Genomic DNA, 22,240 nt, shown 5'->3' with positions numbered 1-22,240 from the left:
AGTTTATAGTGTAGTCAGGTGTTTTTCTTTCAAGAAAATGATTTGAAAGTCGGTATTAGGCATGTTATTGACAGATCGGAACTGAAGGTTTTTTATGGTTGCTTACAAGTTCCTTCCAGCAAATTAAAAATAGTGCTTCTTCCCCTTCCCCCCATATGCTCCCCTCCACAGAAACTATCGTGCGGACGCTCTTGCCAAGTCGTAATTTATCCTTTCCTTAGATGAGGTTGAACCATCGATAAACTTTCGGATTTTGTTCAGGGATACCTTGTGAGCATTTGTGTATAAGTGACTCACTTTTTTTTTTTTTAACGGATTAATACAGTAATGATTTATTCGGTTTGTTGCCGCGGTCACCCTTGTTTCTGTAAAAATGACGTCACAACAGTGAAAGAGGCTGTAATATGGAATCACCAAAACGTACAACACACAACAGAGGACAACGCAACAACCCCCTGTTGTAAAAGTGTGGTGATATGATTGTCGTCGGTTAAGCATAGAGTCACTGCACCGCTGTTCCACTGCATTCAGTGAACCCGTACACAGGGTGCATGTCGGCCAACTATTCGTCAGAATACCTCTCCACAGTGTTAACGCACAACTAGCAGTGTTGGAAAACACAGCCCTACAGAGAATCGAACAGGAATGAATGAGGAGTTGAAGGAGGGTGACAGAGGGCATTACTATTGACAGTAGCACCTACCGTGAGCGAATGGAAGCAGGCATACAGCCCATACCTTCGACCCTTGCACTGCCATGCACTGCTTCCAGTGCAACACACACACGAAGCTAACTGCGGCTACAACCCAAACGGAATGCAGCAACACTATAACAAACCAATGGTGAAAGAGGGTCCCTGAAACCGATGCCCTCAAAAGGTATCCGTGTGTAGTGCGTTTTCGTCTGTTACCTGCGGTGGATTTTAGGAAGCTTCCAGGCTTTTCACACCCTAAAGCCTTTCCTAAGTCTGGCCTGGATTACCCCCACTGATGTGCAATCTAGTGTGGTCTTCTGTAAGCTATTCCACCACTCAGCTATCTGTCTCCAACACACAGTTCTTTGCTGCGTGCAGGTGGCGGACGTAGAATGCAGCCCCACTGGTGGTCTCTATACCCACATGTATCGTTCCATGTTTTTGCTGATAACTGGTGAGTGTAATACTTGTCACCGTGAAAAGTTCCCTGAACCATCCTCTGGTAATGTCTGGGATGAATTTTAAGCCCCGGGGTTTGTATCGCTATCAGACGATCATTTTATCCTCTATACCATTTCATAATTTATCTATAATCATAAAAATAATTGACAAAAGAAGGAGAAATTTGAGCGTTAATATATCAGCGAGAAACGATGAGACTCTTAGGGAATTACTGAGGTCGTGGGGTGATGGATTTGTCGTCCAAAATGTACGAAACAGGAGCTTCGCTAAAAGGCTTTCGAGAAAAAACGCCATATTTTAATCAAGCCGTTAAGTGCAAAAACTATAAAAAATCTGCATACACATCACGCTTTTAAATTACTGGCTTGAATAAAACACGGAAAATTGGGTGTCCTTGACAAGCTATTCTGAAGCAGCTAAAGGAAGAACCTTTAGACAATCACTCTTATTTCTGTATTAGACACGTAATAGGCATACGTGAAGGAGGGGTCAGCAACAAACTAACAGCAGTTAGCAAAATAGGATGACACAAATAACTAATCTTCTGAATGTAATATTTCATAAATAATTAATCTCAAGAATCTAATAATTTTGAAGTATTTACAGAGTAGTAGTACACATTATATGCAAACAAACAATTGTGCAAGAGAATGATAACGTCAATAAAAATGTCCCTACCCCTTTTTCCGTGTACTTAATATCTACGAAATGCGTAGCGTAAGGAGTGCGTACCAGATAATACCACGGTCCGTGTGACGTTAAAAGTAGCAATTGAAAGCAGGGAACTTGGTCAGGAGGGTAGGGCATCGAGAAGGAAAAAAACCTGCCAAGTAAAATCTATGCATGAATAAAAAATAAACGAGTAGTTCTTGTTTTGCATTCCATTGGACAATAGCGTCCTGTGTCACGTGAGTCGAATTCAAGTACTGTTGCGGTTTTTTACTAGCTGTGAAAATATATGAAGCTGCGCGGAAAATAATTAGAAAGCAGCGGAAAACAAATAGCTGTTTGTCTTAGAAAAATTTTAGAAAAAATCCATTTCAGAAGTAACGTCCGAGTTGACCAGAGTTTCTTCGTCCCGAGTATGAGGTACTGGTAACTGGAAACAGAATATAGGTAGGCGGTCTACTCGTGGTATGACGAGAACACGACAACTATGTGTCTAAGGAAAATTAGGCGATTTTGTGAAAAGCACTGCGAAGATGCACCACGAATCTACCGAAATAGTCGTATCCGTGATTTAAGTTCCACGCGAAGGACGTTTCATGCGCTAACAAAAAATGTGGATGAATACACAGCGAAATATTTATTTACATATTAAACTTATAATGAAGAGGGAATAGTTCCAAGTAACATGTAGCAGTATTTGAAGTGTCCACGCGCTGGTTTAACGCCGTTCCTAGTTCAAGGCTGTTCTGATCACACCTCTGCACGTGCTACGATTAGTTGTTGTTTGACACTGCCATGGTAACGAAACGTCCAAGGTTATTGATACTGATAAATCCGCAGTGCTCGAATAGCGTGATATTTCTCTATTAGTTCGTCGACAGGATCACCGATTGACAGTACAGAAATTATAGGCACTCTGCAGACGACGTGCAGGGCTTCCTCGCCACAGAGGCGTTTGTGTTTTTACTGACGCGCCACGTTACGCTTTCTCGCCGCGCAGGCAGGCAGTGACTGTACAGTCAGCCTGCAGCTGGCGGAGCAATGCCGCGCCCGCGAGTGACGTCACGCGAGCCACTTCTAGCGCATACCGCATCCGCGCGCGGTTGCCACGTCTCGCAGCCGCGCCCAGCTGTTCAGTGTAGAGCCGCGAGAGGTCAGCCCTGTAGAGGTAACCAATGAGCAGAGCTCCTGCTACGAAGCAGCCAATCGGGTGAGAAGCGCGGGGATTCCCGGTGTCCGTACGTGTATTGTTGGAGTACAAAGTTGCAAGACATAGACTCCGCTGCCACTTGCAGTGCAGGCGCTCTCGGATGCGTGTTGCGGCGTACGCTGGTTGCTGTGTGAAGAGTGCTCACTTGTGAGTAATCAGCTATTTAGCACAACTAACAGCACTGCTTATTACTCTACTAATTGTAGAGGTACGCACGTTTAATATTACCGTCGTTACATATGTACAACATTCCCTTCTGCAATACGTCTTTGTGATTGGCAGTATGTGAATTCATGTACATTATACTCATGAGCAACAATTGTAAGCGACGTACGAAGGGTCAAATATAATCGTACATTATTGTATAAAAACAGTGTTTAGGCACCACTGAGGGTAAATAGTTTGGTGAAGTTCGGTTGCATAGGTTTTTTAGTCGAAGGGATGTTCCATATCTGTGTGACAGGTGAAACAGCATTACCGTCTCATACAATTCGCAGACAACCAGTCACTTTCAAAAGTGATTCTCATTTTGTAATTATGCTACCCATCTTACGTTTAACGTGTCATACTACTTCACAGATATGCTAGCACATGGATAAAATAAACGAATAGTAGTTTTGAATTGCAGCAAGGGTAATACAATGCAGTCTAACTAAATCAGGTGATGCTGTGGGAATTAGATTAGGAAACGAGACACATGAAAGTAGTAGATGTGTTTTGCTATTTGGGCAGCAAAATAACTAATGATGGCCGACGTAGAGAGGATATAAAATGTAGATTGGCAATGGCAAGAAAAGCGTTTCCAAAGAAGAGAAATTTCTTAACATTGAATATAGGCTTAGATTTAAAGTGTCAGGAAGTCTTTTCTGAAAGTATTTGTTTAGGATGTAGCTACGTACAGAAGAGAAACCTGGACGATAAACAGTTTAGACAAGAGGAGAACAAAAGCTTTTGAAGTGTGGTGCTACAGAAGAATGCTGAAAATTAGGTTGGTAGTTCACGTAACTAATGAATAGGTACTGAATAGAATTAGGGAGAAAATAAATTTGCGCCACAACCAAACTAGGTGACCGGATAGGTTGATAGCATACTTTCTGAGACAACAAGGGATCGTCAATTGGCCGGCCGCTGTGGTCGAGCGGTTCTACGCGCTTCAGTCAGGAACCGCGCGACCGCTACCGTAGCAGGTTCGAATCGTGCCTCGGGCGTGGATGTGTGTGATGTCCTTAGGTTAGTTAGGTTTAAGTAGTTCTATGTTCTAGGGGACTGATGACCTCAGACGTTAAGTCCCATAATGCTCAGAGCCATTTGAACAATTTTTTATCGCCAATTTAGTACTGGAGAGAAGCATGGGGGGTAAAAATCGCAGAGGAAGACCAAGAGATGAAATGAATACATTAAGCAGAGGCAGAAGAACGTAGGTAGTAGCAGTTATTCGGAGATGATGAGGCTTGGACAGGGTAGGGCAGCGTGGAGAGCTGCATCAAACCAGTCTTAGGACCGAAGACCGCAACAATAGCGACAACAACAGTTGTATCAAGGTACTTAATTGCAATGAATGTGCTACGTGTTGTGCTAACGAAGAATAGTAGCAACTGGAATATAGTCAGATTTCTATTTTCACATTAATGCGTTTGGTCGACAGCATTGTCATCTCAGGAGGTGCTAGATCAGTTGGAAGTGTTGCTATGTTCATGGAACAGTCGCAGCATTACCCCAAAGTGATTCAAGGAAAATCTTTCAAAGGTGGATAGCTGGAATTTAGAACATCGGTGTTTCGTAAACTCGATAATATTGGGGTACCGAGAAAAATTGCGTAGGACAATATACAACCTTCTTTTGGCAGATGGAATTTGGATTGTATGAATTAGGGGGTGAGGAGAGAGTGGTTGTGATTGTTGTAGCGGTAATTCTTTAGGTTGAACAAGTTATGGTAGGATAAACAAAATATTTCTCGTGAATAGGTTGACATGAACTGCATTTGCAATGTCAATAAAATTCACCACCAACTGTGTACTTTAAGATATTATTTTATTTTATTGTGACAGTTACCAGTTTTGGCATTTCATTATGCTATCTTCAGGCCTGATACACTTGTATCCAAATAGACCAACTTGTTGTAAAGCGCCATAAATCGCTGGATATCGTGAATTCAATCGTTATACAATTGATATCCAGTGATTTTGGCGCTGTACGACAAGTTCGTTTATTTGGATAGACTCGTATGGGGCCTGAAGGTGGCATAATGAAATTCCGAAACTGATAACCGTCACAATAAAATAAAATAATATCTTAAAGTACATGACTGTTGGTGAATTTTATTGACAATGACATTACTAAACCAGCCGATGTCCCCTGGCCATGATGGACCATCAGAGATTGAACTGCATTTACTCAACAATTATTTGATTGAGCGTGCAGTAAATGGAATTCCTTTGGTTGCGCACTGGACTCGCATTCGGGAGGACGACGGTTCAATCCCGCGTCCGGCCATCCTGATTTAGGTTGTCCGTGATTTCCTAAATCGCTCCAGGCAAATGCCGGGATGGTTCCTTTGAAAGGGCACGGCCGACTTCCTTCCCCGTCCTTCCCTAATCCGATGAGACCGATGACCTTGCTGTCTGGTCTCCTTCCCCAAAACAACCCAACCCCTTCTTTGGTTGCCTACCGTTTTCAATGCACATTGCGATACCATTACACTCTAACAAAGATCAAGTTCCTACTGACTGAAATGTAACATTGTAGATTGAAAGTTATTTCGTCTTATACGACGCCAGTTAAACGAGAATCGTGGCATACTTTGTGCGGAGAAAAGCTCCTGTACAAGTTAAATGCTATCTTATCGACTGCTAACGTCGTGAGATCGTTGCATGAGGAAATACACGTCGTTTTTTACTGGAGGTAAGCACGACAATTTCCTCCGTGTTTTCAGTATAAATACGTCTGGATGCCTGTAGAAGATTTGTTTTTCGGCTTTGACAATTTGTCGATGATCATTTGTCAGTAGTTTACCGGTGTGGTTATTTCATGGAATTGTGGTGGCACATAATAAGATAAGGTATTTCGAAAAATATTTTTTTTCCATGCTTAATGTTGATCTGGAACACAGTAGCACAGCTCTGAAGACATTTTGATGGCAGTAATAGACTGTCAATATCTCATCGTTTTAACGAGGTGAGGGTACAGCCGCCTGGTGATAAAAGTGTCGGTTGGACTCCGGTAAGGGCTCTGTTCTACATAAAATAGACGTTAAAGAGTGCTTGGTGCCAGAGGCGCCGACTCCATGGGTACTCCGGTGCTGGCGCACCCTCCCCGAATTATTTTTGTGGTGCTCTGCACACACACAAAATAGGGAAGGAAAATAAAATAAACCAAATAATAACAATAAAAAAAAGAAAAGTTGGGGGAAAATTCACCATTATGGAAGTTCTGACGTCGCGCCCTCGCTTTGGCCCATGCAATCACGGCATAGCGTTTCTCAGTCTTCTAGAAATAAATGATGTGGTCAAGCGTACTTCTCGCGGAAATGCCCGGAAAGATTTTGAACGTTCCACCCAACACGCAACGGCCGGCAGACATTTAAACTGTCTACTTTGTAGAACAGTAAGTTTAGTTCACTTTTTTTTCTGCGTTAACATGGCATCATTTAGATGAAACTAGCGACATCTGTCAACACGAACAAGTTTCGATACGCTTTGTTTCTTTGGTTTTTGTAATACTGAATATACTACAGTTGAAGTATTTGTTGACAATTTTAATGGGTGTTCCCACTCGCTTTTCTCTAGACATCAAGCGATGCGGAGGTACTGCTACCGATGGAGCGGCGCTTATTCATAGTTACAAGGAAAAATCAGAGAAACTGAGCAGCGAGTTCTGCGTGTTTGGCCTACTCTTTGAACCTCGTGATTCAAGAGGCAATCCAAAATTAGGCCATGGTGAGAGAGTATCTACCAAATGTGGGAAAGGTGACCAATATGGTGCACTTTTCCCCCAAGCGACTAGCAGTATTTATATTTAAGTTTCTGCAGGCTGCCCAAAATGCAGGCTCTACTCATCCTGTAGCTCTTCGGCCTCTTTGCCGTGGAGTAACATTGTTGAAAAGTATTTTCCAGAATTATGAACAGTTAATTTTGTTCTTCGAAGATCTCTAGCTCGAAAAATTTGATGTCAGTGCCAAAACTAAAGATTTCGTAAATTTTCTTTGCTCTTTTGAATTCGTACTTGTCACTACAGTTCTTACTAAAATTTTAGAGCCAACTGAAATTTTGAATGCTTTTCTGCACAAATTCCTCTCGTTTCGATGAAGTATGGTACTCTTGGAAGTGATCAAAATGCATGCTTTTGCCAACTCTCATGTCAAAGAAACAGAAATATTTCTTCTTTGAAAATTAAAGATTGCAGTTATGTGAAGGAATTTTGTAATGATGATTTTGACCCAGAATGATTTACTTCGTACAGAAATATGATGTTAGATGTTTGTAAAGCTAAAAATTATTTCGTTGGAGATACCGAAGACTTACTGAGTTTCTTTTCCTCAAATATTTACAGGGCGAATTGATTCCAGAAGCGATGAAATTAATAAATATCGTTTTAACTGTACGAAAGTATAATGCACAGTAGAACCTTCTTTCCCCGACCTTGAATCAAAAACGTACTTGCGTAACAACGTAAAGCAACGCAAGAGAAATTGAACGACAATGCTGTCATGCATATCCACAAACAAGAAGCAAAAAACTTGAATCTTCACACTGTGGCGAACATATCCATTAAATGATTCCCTGTTCGTAGGAACACATTCAGTATGAGTGAAAATTAGAAATTACACGAAGATTTGAAAGAACACAACAATTGTGTGTGGATTGTGGATTATTTTTGTATCAAAGCGAAGTGTTGAAGAAAAACCTTATAAACAATCATCTTTATCAAGTGTTGTTCATTCAAAAATACCTGCATTTTCAGAAGGATTAGTTTTCAGCGTTTGTGAACTGTGATTTTGAGTACTCACGATTATTTTCAAAAGCTAGCTCCCGGAATTGGTGATGTTCATTTTCACATTAAGGAATCACATATACAGACAAAATGGTTTTATTTTGTAATCATCTGAGACCACTGCGTCGTATATAAGGACATTAGATATTTACTATGAGACCAAGACTGTGCTGTGTTCGATTAAATTGTTTATCACGATAGGCCTGTTTCGGCGTAATTGCCATCTTCAGGTTATTTCAGTTGGTCCTGATATCCATATGACATCGATGTCTCAGTTGCTGACACACTACTGTGTAAGTTTGCTCCTTTGATTTTGGTGGAGCTATAGCACGTGTTCAAATTGTGCTGGATCAGTTATTTGTCAAGTTGTCGAATTATGAAAGTTTACTTCGTAACAACGTTACTTGACAGCTGTGAAGCTGTGTGATCTCTTTATTCTGACAAGCACGGTGGATTAACACAGGTATGCATCTATCCTCGGGGACCATGACCACCTCTACATACTGACTGTTTTTCCTTGGCACTAGATGCCATCTACCTGCAGGACAATGCAACGTGTCACACAGTTAGACGTGTGCGTGCATGGGTCGAACAGCTCCAGGATAAATTTACCGTACTCTCTTAGCCACTGAACTCCCCGAGTCTGAACCCAATCAAGAATCTGTGGGACAATCTCGATCGGGCTGTTCGTGCCTCCGATCCTCAACCGAGAAACCCAGTGCAGCTGGCCACTGCGCTGGAGTCGGTGTGGTTCCACACACTTGTCCGGGCCTACCAGAACTGCACTGTCTCACTTCCCGCACCGCCTCGCAGCGGTCGGCGCTGCAAAAGGAGGTTAGGCCGGGATTACACTATCAAATTTCTTTGTCAAAGATTTGATCAAAGATGTGGTCAGACATTCGTCAACTACACTCCTGGAAATGGAAAAAAGAACACATTGACACCGGTGTGTCACACCCACCATACTTGCTCCGGACACTGCGAGAGGGCTGTACAAGCAATGATCACACGCACGGCACAGCGGACACACCAGGAACCGTGGTGTTGGCCGTCGAATGGCGATAGCTGCGCAGCATTTGTGCACCGCCGCCGTCAGTGTCAGCCACTTTGCCGTGGCATACGGAGCTCCATCGCAGTCTTTAACACTGGTAGCATGCCGCGACAGCGTGGACGTGAACCGTATGTGCAGTTGACGGACTTTGAGCGAGGGCGTATAGTGGGCATGCGGGAGGCCGGGTGGACGTACCGCCGAATTGCTCAACACATGGGGCGTGAGGTCTCCACAGTACATCGATGTTGTCGCCAGTGGTCAGCGGAAGGTGCACGTGCCCGTCGACCTGGGACCGGACCGCAGCGACGCACGGATGCACGCCAAGACCGTAGGATCCTACGCAGTGCCGTAGGGGACCGCACCGCCACTTCCCAGCAAATTAGGGACACTGTTGCTCCTGGGGTATCGGCGAGGACCATTCGCAACCGTCTCCATGAAGCTGGGCTACGGTCCCGCACACCGTTAGGCCGTCTTCCGCTCACGCCCCAACATCGTGCAGCCCGCCTCCAGTGGTGTCGCGACAGGCGTGAATGGAGGGACGAATGGAGACGTGTCGTCTTCAGCGATGAGAGTCGCTTCTGCCTTGGTGCCAATGATGGTCGTATGCGTGTTTGGCGCCGTGCAGGTGAGCGCCACAATCAGGACTGCATACGACCGAGGCACACAGGGCCAACACCCGGCATCATGGTGCGGGGAGCGATCTCCTACACTGGCCGTACACCACTGGTGATCGTCGAGGGGACACTGAATAGTGCACGGTACATCCAAACCGTCATCGAACCCATCGTTCTACCATTCCTAGACCGGCAAGGGAACTTGCTGTTCCAACAGGACAATGCACGTCCGCATGTATCCCGTGCCACCCAACGTGCTCTAGAAGGTGTAAGTCAACTACCCTGGCCAGCAAGATCTCCGGATCTGTTCCCCATTGAGCATGTTTGGGACTGGATGAAGCGTCGTCTCACGCGGTCTGCACGTCCAGCACGAACGCTGGTCCAACTGAGGCGCCAGGTGGAAATGGCATGGCAAGCCGTTCCACAGGACTACATCCAGCATCTCTACTATCGTCTCCATGGGAGAATAGCAGCCTGCATTGCTGCGAAAGGTGGATATACACTGTACTAGTGCCGACATTGTGCATGCTCTGTTACCTGTGTCTATGTGCCTGTGGTTCTGTCAGTGTGATCATGTGATGTATCTGACCCCAGGAATGTGTCAATAAAGTTTCCCCTTCCTGGGACAATGAATTCACGGTGTTCTTATTTCAATTTCCAGGAGTGTATATTTGCCAAAGATCTTCGACGTGCTTCCTAAAAAGGGTATTACACTGTCATCACATTTTTCGTCAAAGTTCAAGATGGCTGACTACAACAACTGGTTATTAACCGCAGCAGCTGCATGTACCACAATTGCACTGTGAGCACATGCGGAAGAGAAGCGGAAAAAAAAGGAAACGTACCTGGGTGAAGCCGTGGGTTAAACGACGACACCATAAAAACATTCAACAAAACTTGTTACGTGAGCTTATAGTGGAGGACGTCAAGTCGTACATCAATTACTTCAGAATGGATGAGTATACATTTCTGTATGTGCTCAGTGAAGTGTATCCTCATATCACAAAGCACAATACTCACTTAAGAACTGCTATATCTGCAGAAGACAGGCTCACTGTAACACTCCGATTCCTTGCTACGAGAGGGTTAGGTTAGGCTAGGTTAGGTTAGGTTAGGTTAGGTTAGGTTTGGTTAGGCCTCCAATCTTCTTAATCTATTTTTGTATTCAGGGTGCCTTACGTTCTAAAGCGCCTCGTCAGCTTCATACATCTCTATTAATATTGTAGTTGTCGGTACACACCATCTGTATTTACTGTCAATGTTTATAAAAACACGACAGATGACAGAAAGCTGCAGCGATGCTAGCGCTCCACGTGGTAACATGTCACATTGCTGTGAACAGAAGACAAGTGACTTCTTTGATCAAATCTACAGCGAGGCCCTAGATCTGATCCAATATTTGACGACATTTGACAAAGTTCCCTATTACACCATCAAATTTCTTTGACAAAGATATTGGACAAAGAAAATTGATAGTGTAATACCGGCTTTATTCAGGCTTTTGACAGGTGATCACACTAAGTCAACTGGACAGTGTATAAGCGATCTCCTTTGTACACTGGTTGCAATTTCCGAGTATTCAACCATTAAACCGAAGTCTACCAACTGGTTTACACATGACGGGGCCTGTGTGACCATTCCATTTCATAGATCTGCAAAGTGCTAGATGCAGGTATTTGTGTCAGTCGACCGATTTCAGCTGTGACTTCTTGATGATATAGTCGGAGGGTGCTATGTTTTTTTCATTTTGTGAAGCGCACAATTTTATATTTCTGAATATTTGAAGACCACTGCCAATCTTTGCCTATGTATATTAATGACCATGCGAACAATATTATTAGTAACATCCGACCTTTCGCATATGATGCTGTTTGTCTATAATTAAATATTTTCTGAAAGAAGCTGCATAAATATTCAGTCATATCTTACGATCTTATCAAGATGTGACTGAATATTTATGCAGCGTCTTTCAAACAGAACTTCATTATAGTTAACAGCATTATATGCAAAAAAGTCGGAAGTTGCTAATAATGTTGTTCGCAAGGGCATTAATGTGCCACATGGACAACGAAAGACGCAACACACTTGCCTGAGTTACACCCGTAGTTATTTCTACATCTTACGATGACTCCCATCCCAGACAAGATTCTGCGTGCTCCCTACCAAGAAATCCTCAGTCGGGTACCAATTTCGCCTGATACCCCAGACGATTGTACTTTTGATAATAAGCGCAGATGTGGTACGAGTCAAATGTTTTCGGAAATCAAGAAATACCGTATCTACCTGACTACCTGGATCCGTGATTTTCAGGATGCCATGCGAGAAAAGTGAGAATTGAATTTCACACGATCTAGTTTTTTCGAAACGCGTGCTGGTTACCATAGAGAAGAGCGTCCTGTTCAAGATAATTCATGATGGAAGGACTGAAGGAATTCATTATAGCAGTTAAAGAAATAACAATCAAATGTGTATGACAATATTTTATTGTGGAACAACAGTACAGTGATAGAAAAATGAATGTCATAATTTTGATACATCTGCGAACAGACTTCTGGGACGTGAGAAGTACACAAAGACCATAATAAATAAATGCAGTTGACAAGTTGCTGGCGATCAACCTAGAAACACAGACGAAAAACGTAAAAACAGAAGCCTTAGTAAGAACTTGTGTGGAATATAATAATATGGATTACAGCTGCCAATCATCTACTACGACGGAAGAAACGAGAACGCGATTCTCCAGATTTCCGACTCTATACGTACTACCTTTTGTGTTCCATAACTCTATAGAGGTATGCATCATATTTATACAATTCGTGTTTATCTCGTTTGGCCGCTTCAACATTCCTGCAGGAAAAAAAATTCAGTGCTCAACATCTTTCAAATGGGACTGAGCTGCTGATTCAAATGGGTCTGAGCACTATGCGACTTAAATTCTGAGGTCATCAGTCGCCTAGAACTTAGAACTAATTAAACCTAACTAACCTAAGGACATCACACACATCCATGCCCGAGGCAGGATTCGAACCTGCGACAGCAGCGGTCGCTCGGCTCCAGACTAGAACCGCACGGCCACTCCGGCCGGCTTCGCAGCTGATGTTACGTAACTTGGCACAGCAGTGCTGTCAATTTGAGGAGGAGGGAGGAAGCTGAGAGTGAGAGGGACAAAGGCTGGTGTGGCCCGGTCATAAAAAATATTGTCCGCCTTTGGTGGCCAACACTGGCAGAACATCGGCAATACTTGGGAATTGTCCTGCAACAGCCTGCGCTCTCTGCAATTTGACCCCATACCGCACTATTGCGGCGTTTTGCAGTCACAGTGCAGCAATATTGACGGCAACGCTGCTGGGCCATACATTGCAGTAAAATATGGCCCGTGTAAATGCAACTTCAGTGTTTGCAACTATTTCACTCTATCCCTCGGAGCATTTTTGTATACACGGAACTAATTTTACGTCGCACGTTTATGGTACAAACACAAGCCAACACGTCGCCGCACCTAGTCAGTTCTAGTGTTGCGGTTACATAATAATGGCATGGAACTGAAAGAATACGTCGAAGCCAAATAAGGAAAAAACATGGTTGTTGCAACACCGCCTCCTGAAAACGCAGGTTCCTCTTTTTCTCCAGTTTAACTTTATTTAAGAGCTTCCTAGACAATGGTCGACTTTTAGTCTCAAATAACTCTATATTTACTGAGCTAACATGAGATTAAAAGATAGGAAGGTCAAAAAACAAGAAAACGTCAGATATGGAAAGTACTGGCGTTTACGCTGTGAGGACAGAGGACAAGACCAACGGAAAGGACAAGGGAGATGGGAACAGTGTATGAACTATCAGAAAATGACCATAATAAGAAACCGATTATAGTTGAGGCAGAAGTTAGGTATTATGTAATTGTAATAGATCCTGAACGATTGCCCGTTACCGACGGCATACTATTTAACGGAAAATATGTAGACTACTGGTGGACACAGAAAAAGAAGGAATATTTTATTGAAACCAATAAGGCCTAGGAAAGACGGACAACAATGATGAGATGGCATGGGAAATCACAATATCCTTTAACAATGAAATATTTTGCGATGGACAAATATGTCATCAGAGAAAATAATCACGATTATAGTATAATGGCACGTAACTGAAAAAAAAATCAATCGAAGCCAAATAAGGAAGAAACATGATTTTTGCAGCACTGCCTTTTGCGAAACGCAGGTTCATCTTTTTCCTCGGTGTAACTTTATTTAATTGCTTCTTAGACAGTGGCTGACACTGCTATCAAAAAACGCTTTATTTACAGCAGATTAATAAGATTAATCGATAACAGGAGAATCAAAAAACAAAATATATCAAATATTAAACAATTAAGAGAGTACTGGAGCTTACGTAATCAGGACAATGAATAACACAGAAAGGACAAGGAAGACGGGGACGATGTACGAATTATCCAAAAATTACTATAAAAAGAAGCGAAACTTAAGTACTGTGGAACTGGAATAAATCCAGAAAATTTGTCCGTGATCGACGCCATACGAGTGAATAGAACATGTATAGGCTACTGGTGAACTCAAAAAAATGGAAGACATTAGGGCCTAGGAAAGACGAACGACAATGATGAGGGGATGTGGGTAAGAGGGTCGGAGGGTCGGGGAAACCAAAATATCTTTTGAGAAGGAATTGTTCTCCTATGGACAAATATGACATCAGGGAAAATAGTCACGGTAGACGAGCAATTTAGAGAAACAGAGTAATCGGTCTGAACAATAAGTACTGGCCTAGCCTGGGCAACAGATGAAAACAAGCAGTCCATTGAAATGTGGTCAGCTCTGAGCTGAATTTAAATAAAAGGAAAGAGTATTTTATATTCCATTTGGGCCACAAACAAGTCAGGCCTAGTAAAGGAAAATAAATGTCTTATGTTAGACCATAGTACATACTTAATTTTAAGTCGTAATGGTAATTATACAGCAGCTGCAGGTATCATAGCCAGACAAATAAAGAATTATAGTGTTTAAAATTCAAGTATTATGACGAACGTGCAATTCTTCAGATAGGCCGTTTCAGTTGTGCACTTTGACTCCATGGCCATCGGATGCTCTCCATACATCGTTCAGTGAGACTCGAAGAACAAGTGGAATACAACATGTTTAATGTAACCCGTAAATAATGCTATTCTTAGTCACCAAATATGCAAATTACTGACTCATGTGCTTGGCAGGATCTTTTGGAGTCGCTTGAACGGTACTAAATCAGTATACACTTTGCAACAGCTTATTATCATGCAGTATCAAAACAGCTTGACAACGAGTTACCGTCAATCTGAATAAAATTGTGTGCTTATTTCAGGAATCAAATTTGTGTAGCGTGCATGCAATTAGAGAACTGAAGCAGACAATAATACTCCGAATGTGATACATTCGTGATAGTATACTCGTTCTTACCGATTAATCACATTATTCTTAAGCCGGCCGGTGTGACCGAGCGGTTCTAGGTGCTACAGTCTGGAACCGCGCGACCGCTACGGTCTTCCTTATTGACACAATGCCCAGGCGTATCAAGGCCGTTATTACGACCAGAGGTGGTTGTTATGGGTACTGATTTCTCTGGATCTATGCACCCAAACTGCTTCGATTGATTTTTTTTTCAGTTACGTGCCATTATACTATAATCGTGACTACTTTCTCTGATGACATATTTGTCCATCGCAAAATATTTCATTGTTAAAGGATATTGTGATTTCCCATGCCTCGGGCATGGGTGTGTGTGATGTCCTTAGGTTAGGTAGGTTTAAGTAGTTCTAAGTTGTAGGAGACTGATGACCTCCGAAGTTAAGTCCCATAGTGCTCAGAGCCATTTGAACCATATTATTCTTATACAATGTGAGTCAATTAACCCCAAGAGTCTTACAAATGAGGAAGCTGGGAGTTACAAACCGTATGATTTGTGTTTTTTTGTCGTAGTAATACCGGTATCAGGTTCGTCTGTTGATAAGGAACTGTAGTAGCCATTAGCCGTTAGCATCAACGAACTTAAAGAAACCAATCTACTACGTGGATCACTTTGCAAAATCTTGTAAAATATTTCAGATGAAAAGTTTGCAGTGTTTTCTTCTTTGACTTACTTCTATACGCTGTGTACACTATGAAGTTGATGACGAACAAAGATTTGTCGCGACCTGCTGTTGGGTCGCAACAAAAGTTTGATATCGCTAAACGAACGAAATGAACTGGCAGGAAATGGACGTGGAATCTACGGCAAGAGTTTTTGGGTAACAGAGAGCGGCGACAAAACTGAAAAAATTACAAGAGCCCACATAAATACACTACTGGCCAATACGATTGCTACACCAAGAAGAAATGCAGATGATAAACGGGTATTCATTGGACAAATATATTATACTAGAATAGACATGTGATTACATTTTCACGCAGTTTGGGTGTATAGATCCTGAGAAATCAGTACCCAGAACAACCACCTCTGGTCGTAATAACGGCCTTGATACGCCTGGGCATTGTGTCAAATAGAGCTTGGATGGCGTGTACAGGTACAGCTGCCCGTGCAGCTTCAACACGATACCACAGTTCATCAAGAGTAGTGGCTGGCGTATTGTGAAGAGCCAGTAGCTCAACCACCATTGACCAGACGTTTTCAATTGGTGAGAGATCTGGAGAATGTGCTGGACAGGGCAGCAGTCGAATATTTTCTGTATCCAGAAAGGCCCATACAGGACCTGCAACATGCGGTCGTACATTACCTGCTGAAATGTAGGGTTTCGCAGGGATCGAATGAAGGGTAGAGCCACGGATCGTAACACATCTGAAATGTAACGTCCACTGTTCAAAGTGCCGTCAGTGCGAACAAGAGGTGACCGAGACGTGTAACCAATGGCACCCCATACCATCACGCCGGGTGATACGCCAGTATGGCGATGACGAATACGCGCTTCCAATGTGCGTTCACGGCAATGTGTCCAAACACGGATGCGATCATCACGGTGCTGTAAACAGAACCTGGATCCATCCGAAAAAATGACATTTTGTCATTCGTGCACCCAGGTTCGTCGTTGAGTACACCATCGCAGGAGCCCCTGTCTGTGATGCACCGTCAAGCGTAACCGCAGCCATGGTCTCCGAGCTGATAGTCCATGCTGCTGCAAACGTCGTCGAACTGTTCGTGCAAATGGTTGTTGTCTTGCAAAAGTCCCCATCTGTTGACTCAGGGATCGAGACGTGGCTGCACGATGCGTTACAGCCATGAGAATAAGATGCCTGTCATCTCGACTGCTAGTGAGACGAGGCCTTTGGGATCCAGCACGGCGTTCCGTATTACCCTCCTGAACCCACCGATTCCATATTCTGCTAAAAGTAATTGGATCTCGACCAACGCGAGCAGCAATGTCGCGATACGATAAACTGCAATCGCGATTGTCTACAATCCGACCTTTATCAAAGTCGGAAACGTGATGGTACGCATTTCTTCTCCTTACGCGAGGCATCACAACAGTTGTTACACCAGGCAACGCCGGTCAACTGCTGTTTGTGTATGAGAGATCGGTTGGAAACTTTCCACATGTCAGCACGTTGTAGGTGTCGCCACCGGCACCAACTTTGTGTGAATGCTCTGAAAAGCTAATCATTTGCATATCACAGAATCTTCTTCCTGTCGGTTAAATTTCGCTCCTGTAGCACGTCATCTTCGTGGTGTAGCAATTTTAATGGCCACTAGTGTAACAGGCTTCACAGTTTTGCCGTCTGAAATCACAGCAACAACAAAAACAGTTGCTGAGAGAAGCTTCCTTAGCATTTTATTGTGTCCGTAAGTGCTCATTGTAACCGGTACAACCGCAAAACACATTAGCAGCTACTTGTATGAGGAGAATTGGGCAGTCTGAAGAATGCGGCAAGTGCTGTGACACGTTTCACAGCGTCTTGTCTTTTAGGATATCTCACAGCAAAATCTTAAGTGGACGGACGTGTAGATCATATGACAACGCCTATTTTGCCTGTGTCAAAACAGAAATGAGCGACAGAATTTAATGTGTCTTCAGTAATCCAGCTCACAAACCTGCTGGTGAAGCGGCATATGATGGACTGAAACTGCTTGTGGAATACTCGCGAATACAGGTAATGCTACATTTCAGTGGCTTCGCACATGCCTGTACATGTTTTTTTAAGAAGTTAATTTCCAGCGTTGACTGTTGTAAGCGTTTGAACTGAGACCGGGGGTGGAGACAATTCTGTTTCCTTGTTCCTTGTTAGGTCAGAAAATTTGGATGATTTTCTCCAGAGGAAGAGCTTCACAAACTGAGCAAGTCAATAACGCGTTGGTTCGCCTCTGGCCCTTACACAAGCATTATTCGGCTCGTCATTGATTGCTAGAGATCTTTGATGTCTTCTTGGGGGGATATCGTACCAAATTCTCTCCAACTGGCGCGTTAGATCGTCAAATTCCCAAACTAGCTGGACGGCCCTGTCCTTAAGCTCCAGCCGGCCGCGGTGGTCTAGCGGTTCTAGGCGCTCAGTCCGGAACCGCGGGACTGCTACGATCGCAGGTTTGAATCCTGCCTCGGGCATGGATGTGTGTGATGTCCTTAGGTTAGTTAGGTTTAAGTAGTTCTAAGTTCTAGGGGACTGGTGACCTCAGATGTTAAGTCCCATAGTGCTCAGAGCCAACCTTAAGCTCCAAATTTCTTAATTTGGAAGAAATCCGGCGACCTTGGTGGCCAAGATAGGATCTGGCAAGTACGAAGGCAAGCTATCGCCGGTGCGAGCGGGCATTAGTTTGCTGAAAGGTAAGCCCATGATGGCTTGCTATGAAGGGCAGCAGAATAGGGCGTAGAATGTCGTCAGCGTATCGCAGCGCTGTAATAGTGCGGCGACAGGCTGGTTGGTGTCCCACCACCGAGACTTCTCCAGACACGTCTCCGCTGGTTATCGGGGCTCAGTTCGAAACGGGACTCATCACTGAAGACAATTTTACCTCACTGAAGACTATTCTACTCTAGTCAGTGAGATTCCATACTGAAGATGTGTTTGGAGACGTATTTGCCAAACCCTATCATTGTCACCGGATCTCTCCCCAACTGAGAACATTTGGAGCATCATGGACAATGTCCTCCAACCAGCTTGGGATGTTCACTATCTAACGCGATTATTGGAAGTTAAAATGGTTCAAATGGCTCTGATCACTATGGGACTTAACGTCTGAGGTCATCAGTCCCCTCTTAGAACTACTTAAACCTATCCAACCCACAGTTCCAGATTGAAGCGCCTAGAACCGCTCGGCCACAACGGCCGGCCACTGTTGGAAGTAGTTTGGCGCGACATCACTCTTAAGGACATCCAACAACTCTGCAATCAACGCCAAGCCGAACTCGCTTAACTTTCTGAATTTGTGAAACACTTTCTCTTGAATAATTCATTCAATTTTTCAGCAATTGTAATCATTTATTTGTCTGTACTTGTACATGAAATCTGCCGATTTCAGTCCGATTCGGATAATTCCTTCGTGTGCGGTGCGTCGTCTTTCTTTGGAGTGAATGCGAAACGAGTGACCTGGGGCATGGTCACCTAGTTCCATTCGCTGGTTGCCTATCGAATGACTTCCAGGAGCAACAGCCGGCCGCGGTGGCCGAGCGATTCTAAGCGCTTCAGTCCGGAACCGCGCGACTGCTACGGTCGCAGGTTCGAATCCTGCCTCGGGCATGGATGTATGTCATGTCCTTAGGTTTAAGTAGCGTAAGTTCTAGGGGACTGATGACCTCAGATGTTAAGTCCCATAGTGCTCAGAGCCATTTGAACCAGGAGCAACAAAAATTTGATTTTCAATATTTTCTATAGTTATTCACTGAATTTAAAAATATAAAACATGCAAAATCTACTCATTAAGAGGTATAATATTACTTTAAAGGCTCAGCACAGTAAGACAAGTATTACATTTGGGAACTGTGTATGTCTGGAGGCGCCAACGGCTTTGCCACAGTGGTAACAGCGGTTCCCGTCAGATCACTGAAGTTAATCACTGTCGGCTTGGCTAAGACTTGGATGGGACACCGTCCGGGTCCTGCGGAGTGCTGTTGGCAAGCGGGATGCACTCAGCCCTTGAGAGACCAACTGAGGAGCCACTTGACTAAGAAGTAGCGGCACCGGTCATGAAAACTGACAATGGTCGGGAGAGCGGAATGCTGACCACATGCCACTCCGTATCCGCATCCGGTGGCACCTAAGGGCTAAGGATGACACGGCGGCCGGTCGGTACCTTGGGCCTTCAAGGCCTGTTCTGACGGTTTTGTTTGTATGTCTGGAGGCAGCCTAATTAACGGCGCGTAAAAATTCGCAGACTATAATTGTCCAGTGTTTGAGAATGAATGCACTTAGCGACTTCCAACAAACTTTACACGTAATTTCAAAACGCTTACGTAATTTTTTCTCGCTGACTCCCACCACAAAATTATCAAAGGAAAGGAGTTTGTCACTTACTACCTTTTGCTATTCATGCAGGGAAACTTCATCACCAGGGACGACGTATTAATGAATAAGTTCTTCGCTACTTTTTGCAGGCAGTATCCACACATATCACTGAGTGTACCTGCAAAAAATAGTATCAGTGTACTACACAGACGTCGGCAGATAACACGTCATAGACCTTGATATGCATGAAAAACTAGCATTTGCGTAAACAGAGCGCAAAGTGTCCAGACTATATTCATCCAGTACTTGATAAAAGAGAGCATGTAGAGACTTCCTTCTATACACTTCCTTTCGCTTACATGTTTAGCGTAAAATATCCAACACATTAAATCATTATTCTGTAAAGTAACCAGACGTTCGAAACTATATTATACAAGGTAGTTCGAATGGGGGTTTGCTGATTAATATATAAACCTGTTCCGCAGTCGCAAGTTTCTGAGGCAGTACGGTTAGGTAGAAAATAAGGTAATTGAAATTTACTTGCATAATATATCATGAACTTCTGTCTCGGTGATAATACATTTTGTCCCAGATCCAGAACCCTTTCGTGAAAAAATTCATAAGTGTAATTTCAGTGCTAACTTAATACGAAAAAAAAACTTTTCCTCCACGAGAATAAATTTTTCTTTTTTTGTTAACAATTACCTGTCAAAACGGCCGCAGGAGTGCAATGTAAATAATCCTGATTTAACTGTTGTAGGCGTGAAATCTATCGTTAAAGGAAACTGCAATCACTGACAAAGATCCTGACTCCCTTAATTGGGTAAAAGAATGCCAAGTCCTATCGAAATTGCTGTGGAAGACGCAAAGAAAGCATTGCTCAATTTATTTCTCATGCCTAGACTGCAGATTTCAATCTAGATAACGTATTTTAGCTTGACTTCTTCCTCATTTTTTTTCTTTTTGCCCGTACTTTATGGTAGAAAGTATGCTCGGAACTAAGCACGTTCGTGATTTTTCTTGAATTGTGAATTCTGTCATTTTTTGTCACCTCCGCGTTACCTCACGGTCGTTGTCAGAAATGACACTGGTTGGCAAATAAACTGTTGAACAATAGAATATTCAGCACATCGTTTTCTTGAGAGTACTGGTACGTTGGTTAAGGCAGGATTTTACGTCCAGAAACAACAGATTCTCGTTATTCACGATGTATCTAAATAGGTTGTTTTCAGTGGTATCACAAGCACAAAATACAAGCTTATGACGCTGTATGTGTGCCTAATATTGCTACGACGAAGAAGCCACCCGTGCTGTAGTGAAGACTTCCATTACGTCTTGGGCCAAATAGAGTAGCTACATGTTCAACATTCGGGAAAAAGCAGGTCACAAAATGTACAATATACCATGGAACGAATGGATCCACCGTAAACTCTTAAAGGTAGTCGCTGTTGTTTCGTGGGAAAGAGCAGAGAGTGAGCGTGTGTTATGGTTTTCGGCTAAACCGGATCCATAAAAGGCGCGAGAACGAGATACGTGTGAAGGCACAGATGCACGGCCCAGAGCAGTTTAGGTCCGGTCCTATCTTCATGTAAACACGAGATAAACAGTACTGCACAGGCAGCCTTTGTTGCCAGAACTAGCACTCACCCCGTCTCCATCTGGGAACAATTACTGGCATGCATGTTCATGGTCCTTGGGAGTGAGTATGGGGGGGGGGGGGGGGGGGGGGCAGCGCACGATTCCGAGGTAGCTAATCCAGCCCGCGTCGTGTGATATACTTTTCATCAGTAATTGGCTGGTAAGAGAAAGATAGAAGACATCATACTCGTACAGTTCCTGATTCTACGCAGAAGCACTGTATTAAATTTCGAACATCGCCGCTATGCTCATGGGATGGGACGATGTGCCACTGTTTGTGACCCGTTCGTCTGATGACATTAAGCCTGCTGATATCTTTGGTACTATTCCCAGAGGACTAACCTACATGCCGGCATCGAGTGTCACACTGTCCCGTTCCTCAGCTTCAGGTAGTTTTTCCTTGGAAAACGATTTAGTTATATTACATACTTAAATATCTGAAACAATAGACCTTGTTGACGAATCCACAACTGTAAGAAATAATTCGAAATTTATTCGCTGACT

The 22,240-nt window shown here is 43.4% G+C and overlaps 1 protein-coding gene across 3 annotated transcripts in view; it reads left to right on the top strand.

Moving 5' to 3' along the window:
• Positions 1 to 2,994: 2,994 nt before the first annotated feature.
• The window catches only part of LOC124797878, a 238,443-nt gene continuing 219,197 nt past the window's right edge, over positions 2,995 to 22,240 (top strand). The window contains exon 1 of one of the 3 annotated variants that reach the window (XM_047260974.1): positions 2,995 to 3,182. The gene's annotated coding sequence lies outside the window, so the exon portion shown is untranslated. The remainder of the gene's footprint in view (positions 3,183 to 22,240) is intronic. The other 2 variants (XM_047260972.1, XM_047260971.1) reach the window with 2 other exon arrangements.

The sequence above is a fragment of the Schistocerca piceifrons genome, chromosome 5 (assembly GCF_021461385.2).
Source record: "Schistocerca piceifrons isolate TAMUIC-IGC-003096 chromosome 5, iqSchPice1.1, whole genome shotgun sequence".
In the NCBI taxonomy this organism is placed as follows: Eukaryota; Metazoa; Arthropoda; class Insecta; order Orthoptera; family Acrididae; genus Schistocerca; species Schistocerca piceifrons.
Note: the sequence above shows the minus strand (reverse complement) of the source record. Positions and strands in the feature narration are given on the sequence as shown.